Consider the following 8,848-nt stretch of genomic DNA (forward strand, 5'->3'; position numbering starts at 1 on the left):
ACTTTTCTTTATTCACCTTCTCCACACCACTCATGCTTTTATAGACCTCTATCATATCCCCCCTCAGTCTCCTCTTTTCTAAGCTGAAAAGTCCCAGTCTCTTTAGCCTCTCTTCATATGGGACCTGTTCCAAACCCCTAATCATTGTACTGTAGTTGCCCTTTTTTTAACCCATTCCAAGGCCAAAATATCTTTGAGGTGAGGAGACCACATCTGTACACAGTACTGAAGATATGGCGTACCATAGTTTTATACTTCCCCTCCTCCTTCTTCCCCTGGCTTCCCCCTTCCAGGTTTCCCCCTCCCCTTTCCCACCTTCTCTTTTCCCCTCTCCCACCTCCTTTTCCCAGTCTCCCCAGAGGTTAATCCCTCCCGCCCCAGTTTTGTTAAATAAAGAGGGTTTGTATTTTTGACCACGTGTCCTTTATTTTTTACATCAGGAAGGGGGGCTAGGGAGGGGTAAGTGGAAGGAAGTGACGGAGGAATGGGGTATGAGCCCCCGATGGGGAGGACTGGGGTGGCTCTGCGGGCTCCTCAGGGTGGAAGCTCTCCTGCAGGGCCTCCTGGATCCTGACAGCCCCCCAATTGACCCCCTCGGATGGCAGCCTGTGGCAAGTGCAGCCGGGCTGATGGCCAAGTGCTATGATGTGCCGAGTAAGGGCACTCAGGGCACTCCAAGACAGGACTGCTTTGCTGTCCCTCATCGAGGTAGACAAGCAAGCGGGGAACCCTGAGAACTGTCTGTCTGGGGTGGGGGTCGGGTCCCTTTAAGCGCAGCCCTCGGCTAGCCTGAGGCAGCAGCTCCACACTCTAAGTCCTTGTTCTGGCCAGCCTTAACTTCGGTTCAGGGTCCACTCAATGTGGATATGCTAGTTCGAATTAGTAAAATGCTCATTCGAATTAGTTTTTAGGTCTAGGTGCACTAATTCGAATTAGCTTAGTTCTAATTAACTAATTCGAACCAAGTTAGTTCAAATTAGTGCTGTAGTGTAGACATACCCTGGGGTACTAGAAAACTCTCCACTTACTGATGGTCATCTCAGTCTGGGTATGTCTACACTACCACCCTAATTCGAACTAGGGTGGTTAATGTAGGCAACCGAAGTTGCAAATGAAGCCCGGGATTTAAATATCCTGGGCTTTGCATCTTGTCGGGCGCCACCATTTTTAAAGCCCCGGTAGTTCGGACTCCATGCCCGCGGCTACACGCGGCACAGAGTAGGTAGTTCGAATTAGGCTTTCTAATTCGAACTACCGTTACTCCTTGTGGAACAAGGAACGAGGAGTAACGGTAGTTCGAATTAGAAAGCCGAATTAGAACTACCTACTCCGTGCCACGGGCACGGAGTCCGCACTACCGGGGCTTTAAAAATGGCAGCACCCAGCAAGATGCAAATGAAGCCCAGGATATTTAAATCCCGGGCTTCATTTGCAACTTCGGTTGCCTACATTAACCACCCTAGTTCGAACTAGGATGGTAGTGTCGACATACCCTCTCTGTTCTGGTGTTCTCCAAACTTAAGCCTTTATTCATTCATGGGATTTTTAATACATTAATTTGTCCTGTGTCATCTATCATTTTACATATCCAGTTACACATTTGTCTAAACATTCATGTTTGGGCTTTCATTCTCTAGTAACACAAATCATTAATATTGCATTAACTATCCATTTGCTATTTAAAATATATTAGCAGATTATTAACATTAAACTAATAAAACAATCCTTTTCCAACCATTCAGCAATTTTCTTCTTAGTTCAATGCCTATGTATTTATTCCTTATTTATCTCTTAATATGACCTTTATATTTGTTCTTATTTTTGAAGGACAGTTATGAAGAACAAGATGCCGTAATATTGGCATAATCTTAACTTTTCCAAACATAAATTTCCAAGGGACTCTTTTTTGAAAGTTTTGCACTGCACTTGTAAATTGCTAAAAAAACCATGTCAATAATGTTGCCTATAGAACGTGCTTTATTCAATTTAGGGCTTTGTGTTTAATTGTTCCCAACACTTCTATGTAACCAGAGTACATACCGGTAGCATGTTTTCTTCCTGAATGCAAGTCCTTTGAAAACAGATCCCCAAATGCTTTTGTTGAATTTCCCCTCCATTGGCAGTGAACTCAAGCACAGGACAACATGGAGCCACTTGTGCCCCCGGAAGCTACATCAGGTAAGTGCCTCAATGCCCCACTCTCCTCCTTCCCTTCCAGATCCTGCATCCCACCTCCAGACTGCTCAGTGAGGGTTTTTTTATTCCTCCCTCTCAGTTGAGGGGCTGGGTCAGTGCAGGGCTCTGTTTGTTTGTTTTTACTTCTTGTTTGTGTGTGGCCCCCAACTGATTTTTCTGTAGGTTAGTAACCCCTGACCCAAAAAAGGTTCCCCACAACTGCTCTAGTCTAGACAATAGTCTCAAACACTGTGAAACTATTGTAAGACAGAGGCTTAGATTCTCTGCCTACTCCCTGGCTATATATAATGCTGCAAGTGGAACAGAAACTTGCCAAATCTTCATAGCTGAGAATTTCCCCTGTGTGGTGTAAAGCCAGCATAGGTAGCCCCTATACCACTTCAAGGCTCAGCTACACAATGAAGCAGTGAGCACCAGTGGAATATTAATTCTAATGTACACTTGTGTATTGTGCACTAACTGGCCCATGTAGGCCCTACTGGCATGCATTAAAATTAGTGCATGTTAACAGCCCTGTTTAAAATGGAATCATGTAATTTCTGGTGAAATGTGGTAGGCAGTTTTGGCATACTGTTCTGTCCTTATTAATAATGCAGCCCTGTGTGTTCTATAGGCAAGATCCTGAATACATTCTTATATTGTCCTCACTCGGGAAAAACGATCATGGAAGCTTTGTTTGAAAAAAAAAAAAAAAAAATATATATTTGAAGATTCACCTAGATAATATTTAAGTAATAAAGGCAAAAATAGATAAATAAAGCCCAAGTCCAAATAGTGGTCAATTATTAACTTCAGATGCAATTTAGTTTTTGATAACTAAGCTTTGTTTGGAAAAGGAATTTAAAGCCTTAACATAGAATGGCCTGCTGCCATACCTTCAATTCACCTCCCAGGCTCCAACTTTTTCCATGCAGACACTCATACAGATGCCTAACCTTTCTTGTTCCCGAGCAAAGCTGGATGATAGTTTTGGTGATCAAATCTGGATCCACTTTACATGCCAGCACACGTTTGTAAGCAGGGTCAGGGTAAACTCTATTCTGACATCTAGTGGCGAACTGTGGCAAGTGGTGCAAAGAGACTTCAGGGGCTGAGCCCAATTTGCATAGACACACCCACCCTGTCTAGTATGTGCCACAGCAGCCCAAATCGTCACTTTGGCCACTGTGGGAGCCCCAGTCTCTCTGTTATTGAGGCAGAGGGGATAAAAGTGTTGTTACCCTGATTATGTGAATCAAGGACAATGGAATGGTGGAACTGTTTATGACAGAGGGATTCGCCATAAACTAAGTAGCACTCTCTAGACAAGGGGCATGGGTTCCAAACCCAGTCAAATTGAGAGAGGTTGGGGACAGGTCTTGGTACCTGGTGGTGGGGCCCTGTCTGAGGGCCTAAACAACACTGATTGCACTCCCTCCTCTCTCCACTGTGGAATATCAGAGTTAATTTAGATTCCATTAGGAGTCTAGTTTTGAGCTGTGGCGCTAACTTTGCTGTGGGCCAGTGCTAAGGCTCCTCTGTTATGAGCTGAAATCACTGTGTGCTGTGGACGAGAGCTGAAATCACTGTTGCTGAGCTGTGGACAAGAGCTGAAATCACTGTTGCTGAGGGGAGCCTGGCAAGAGCTGAAATCACTGTTGCTGCGGGGGAGCCTGGCGCTGTGCTGCTAGCAAAGCAGTTTGCAAGGGGCAACCAGCAAGCACAGGTGGACAGTAGATGCAGCTGGCGGTGGCCTGTGGCTGGTAGGAGCGGCAGCTGGTGGAGCAGCGGCAGGAGCAACCAGCTGGCAGCCGGGAGTGTGGACTGAGGCGGTTGGTGGATTTGCGGAGCCGGACAGTGGAGGCAGCTTACCTGACGACAAGTGGAGTGTGGCGGAGTGACTCTCGTTGACGGTGGCGGCACGGAGAGGTGGAGCCACCGCCGGGCCACGTAAGGTGCATCGATCCCCACCCCTCCAGGTTGGAATGGTGAAACCCTGCCGGGTGGACTTTTGAACCCTGGGATGGCACTGACCCAGGGCTGAGACTCTTGGGGTGTTGGACTTTTGGGACGTTGGGGAGATTTGTGGCTGGGGGGAGGGCCGTTGCTCATTGGGTTACCTCATGTTATTAAAGGTTTGCTACTCTACTGAGGCTCTGTGCTTGCGAGAGGGGAAGAATTGCCTCTTTTGAGGCACCCAGAGGTGTATGTAAGATTTCCCAGGTCACTGGGTGGGGGCTCGAGCCGGTGTTGTTGTATTACCTCGTTGGGAGGAGACCCCTAGACACTGAACCCGGCCCTTGCTGCTGCTATTTACTCGGCCTGGCAGAAGGGTTACACGTTCTCTCAGACAAGGCAAGCTGCATGTAGATGATGTTCATATTAGTTCAGCTCAGTTTTTCAGTTCTATCAACAATAGCTGGTTTGAGAAACAATTCCTAAATTTAGACTAGGGGGAGATTGCTGGAGAAATAATTAGGCATTTTTACACCGTTTTTTTAAAATGCTGTCAAAGACTCATCCCACTCATCGAAGGAGTATGTGTAATTACATTCTCATTTCAAAGTAACTGAGACTCATAAGTCACTCTAATATACTGCACACTGGAAGAAAAGAGGTCTATTTCAAATAAAAGTAATAGCACAAGTGAAAGATCTCTGCATTTTAAATAGCTATTTAACTTTCATGGGGCTAGATTCAATCTTCACCATATCCTGATCTTAACATGCCTGACTCCTGAAGCTCTTATAATTCCTCCCCAATCTTCTCAGCAATTCAGCTAAATAGGAGTATAAAAATGGGGGCATTGCTTCAGCATATTGGATCAGACCACTAGTCTACAAAGAAAGGTGTCTTATTGTCCGCACTAGCCAATATCCAGTGCAATACTGGGCATGTGAGAGTAATTCTTACCTGATCCATCTGATGACCAGTTTAGATGAAGAAGCATGAGGGCCCAGCTACCATGACTTTATCCATAACTTCAGATCCTGAAGGTCATTAAGGTTCTACAAAGTCAAATAGTCACTGGATTTTAAAACTTGGAGCCATTTGTAACTGGATAAATTGGTAGCCATTGGTAATGAGCCAAACCCTGAAGCCTTTATTCAGATTTTAATCAATAAGCACCTCAAAACTTGGCTTATTACTAATAGTCACAAAAACATCCAGCTCTTTCAGCATTCAACAACAGTGTTTGGCGCCATGGCTGCCTGTGGCAATATATTCCACGGGTTAGCTGTGATGTGTGATTAAGATACTGGGCTGGAAGTTAAATTCACAGGTGAAAGAGAGCTAAAAGTCCCCTATGTCATAGTTCAGAAGTGGCCAACCCACGGCTCTCGAGCTGCATGTTGCTCTTTGCTCAAAGAAATGTGGCTCTTGCTAGTTCTGAGCTCCTGGACTGCTCACGACGGGCTGCTCTGTGCATGTGCCCCAGCACCTGGAGGGAGAAGAGCATGGTGGTAGCTCCGCTGAGACCCAGGCATTATGTTAGAGCCGGAGAGGGAGAGGGGGTTGGAGGTGCCTGGCTCTGTGGAAGGGGAGGGGAATTGGGTTAGAGTGGGGAGGAGCATGGGGTACCTGGCTCTGGGGGAGGGGTGGAGGCATTGGGTTAGAGCAGGGGGTTGGGGGTGCCTGGCTCTGGAGGAGGGGAGGGGGTATTGGGTTGCGGAGGGAGGGGGAGGCTGAAGCACCTTAAACTCAGTCTTCATGAATGCAGAATAAGGAAGCCAACACAGATGTCATGTTTACATTCCAAGGTGTCATGGGGCGCACGCCCCCCAGTAGCCTCAGTGCCCCCTGACTGTCTTCACATGGCCCATCTCAGGGCGAGTTACAGTCTGTATGGGTTGCTCATCATCGGCTTCACAGCAGTTTATACTGGCCCTTTAAACAGGCCGAGTCCACAAACAGATTCTCGTTGTAGCTGGGCACCCCCCCCGTAGGGGGACCCGGGCCCACCCTACTCCACCGGATCCCAGCCCAGGGCCCTGTGAGCGACCGGGTATAGGGTCACTCCCTCGGTGGGGCTAGCTAGCCGAAACACACCGAGGCTCTCGGGCCAAGAGGGGCGCCTCCCGCTCCTGCCCTGGGCCACTTCCTACCTGGCCTTGCCCAGCTGGCTGCGATCTCCAGGCTGGCATCCCCTCGGCAGGTAGTCTCCCGGTGACACCAACTCACCTCTGCTTTCCTCCAGGCCTCTCCTGGAGTCCCCGGCAACTGCTGAGGGAGAGCTTCCCTCTCCAGTCCGTCTCCTGCAGCTGTATCCCTCCCAGGAGCTCTTGCTGCCTCTGCAGTCAGCCCTGCACTCCCCCTTCCAGCAACTGGGCCTCTCCTTTTATACCTGGCAGCTGGGCTCATTAGCCTAACCATCTCAGCTGGTCTTCCAGCTTCCCTCAGGCTCGGGGCCTGAGCCTTGGGCTTAAAGGCCCAGTGCAGGGCAGGTGCCCTGTCACACAAGGCAAAAAAAGAATCAGCATGTACACTGTGTTTCTTAAAAGATCATTCAAAGACTATTGTTTACCAGGCTGAAGCAATTATTCTGAGATATGGGTCTCTCCCTTATTGTTTTTGAATTTCTCATACTTGCAGTCTGGGACAGACCTGAATTTTTAGAACTATAAAAGCCATAATCTTCATAAGTAAAAAAAAATATAACAATAATGAGGAAACCATACCAGAGATCAACAAGCTGGAGTGAAACAGGCACTTCAAATTGTGCTAATTGACTTCTCAGTTCAGTTTAATTTTTAAAAAACTCACAGGACATAATAGGGCAGTAGTGTTAAATTTAAAATACATGGTGAGGATGCTTTTTTAGTGTGAGAATATTACTGTATTTTTAAAGGATTTTTTCTTTTTAATTTGCTGTTTGGTTCTTGTCAAATTCTCTGAAGATCTATGGACTGACCGTGAAAGTGACCAGAGACTTTTTTATTGTTTTTTGTCCAAAATGTCCTGTAATGTTATTTTATCACTACATTTTGTGTACTATAACTATCTGTCTGTCTATATAGTTATATAAAAATAAATATATAATATGTGGCTCTTTGCACTCTATCCACAGCTATTTTGTCTCTTCATCTCTAACTGGTTGGCCACCCGTCATAGTTAGCTGTGAGATGAAGTGGTATCTACTCCCATGGTAAGCCTAAAGGACAAACTTGTCACTTACTACCTTGTTGCCGTATTGTGTCAGTGTGTTGCCAAGCAACATAACAATTTAGCACAAAGTCACTACAAAATAAATAGCAGGACTCTCTCATTCAAAATGGGACGATTCCAAAACATGTGGGATGGTGCTTGTGACACATATTGCAGTCCCGTGCAATACCAATAAGGACTGGATTGTATTAAATGTATGTGTCACTGTGGGCTGTGGATCATATGCAACTCCTGGGTGGAGACAGTTATCATAGCTCTTGCAGGAATCCAAAACAGTAGAGGGTGTGTGAGGTGAAGCACTTGGGCTGTAAATGCTTCCAGAGAGGTACAGTCTCAAGGCAACTTGAATACACTGGTCCAAACTACGTTTTGCTGGTACAGGGAGTTTAGAGGGGAAGGTTAGAGGGCGCTAATGATTTCTGATCTTCTTTAAACATAACTTTTATAATAATCTATATTCCAGACATTTAAAAAGAAGCCCAGTTTATAATTAAACTTATTCATAAGAAAAATGGAGACAGAAGCCCAGCAGCAGAGAGGGGACTATCCTGTTTATTGCGTCGAGTGTAACATGTACGATTACCTGCCCTGTGGGCGGGTGGCGTATGTGTGCACCTGTTGCAAGGAGCTCCTGACCCTCAGAGACTGAGTTCGGGCTTTGGAGGCCAGGGTGGCTGAACTGGAGGAGCTACGGGAGTCAGAGAGCTATGTTGATGAGACTTTCCAGGACACTGTAGTCCTGTCCCACCTCCAGTCTGAGAGCTCCAGTGCTCTTAAGGAGAATGAAAGGCTCAGGGGAGCGGAGCATTCAATGGGAACAGGGGGAAACCATCCCATAGCCGGGACCCTCCTTCCAAAGGATGTTGCGGAATCCTCTCGCACTAGGGATACCTCTGAGGGGGAGGGAACGCCAGTTGTTAGGAAGAGGCAGGTGTTAGTAGTGGGTGATTCAATCATTAGAAACATAGATAGTTGGGTTTGTGATGTCCGGGAGAACCGTATAGTCACTTGCCTGCCTGGTGCGAAGGTTGCGGATCTCTCGAGGCACCTAGATAGACTTATGTGTAGTGCTAGAGAGGAGTCGGTGGTCGTGGTACATGTAGGTACCAATAACATAGGGAAGGGTAGGAGAGATGTCCTGGAGGCCAAATTTTGTTGCTAGGAAAGAGACTGAAATCCAGGACCTCTATGGTGGCATTCTCGGAAATGCTTCCAGTTCCACGCGCAGGGCCAGGTAGGCAGGCAGAGCTTCAGAGTCTCAATGCGTGGATGAGACGATGGTGTAGGGAAGAAGGGTTTAGATTTATTAGGAACTGGGGACACTTCTGGGAGAAGGGGAGCCTATACAGGAAGGATGGGTTCCACCTAAACCAGGGTAGAACCAGACTGCTGGCACTGAACATTAAAAAGGCCGTAGAGCAGTTTTTAAACTAGGAGATGGGGAAAACAGATTGGTGCGGAGAAGAACGTAAATTGGAGGGAGACTTCTCTTAGAGGAGACTCCATT

At 46.8% G+C, this 8,848-nt stretch overlaps 1 long non-coding RNA gene across 1 annotated transcript; it reads right to left on the reverse strand.

Moving 5' to 3' along the window:
• Nucleotides 1–5,255: 5,255 nt before the first annotated feature.
• LOC142826837 (uncharacterized) lies at nucleotides 5,256–6,639 on the reverse strand. The gene is made up of 2 exons (XR_012901098.2): nucleotides 6,282–6,639; nucleotides 5,256–5,617 (listed from the first exon to the last, which is right to left on the reverse strand). It is a non-coding gene; the product is annotated as an uncharacterized LOC142826837 (long non-coding RNA).
• Nucleotides 6,640–8,848: the final 2,209 nt, after the last annotated feature.

This window comes from Pelodiscus sinensis, chromosome 2 (genome assembly GCF_052426305.1).
Source record: "Pelodiscus sinensis isolate ZL-2025 chromosome 2, ASM5242630v1, whole genome shotgun sequence".
Classification (NCBI taxonomy): Eukaryota; Metazoa; Chordata; order Testudines; family Trionychidae; genus Pelodiscus; species Pelodiscus sinensis.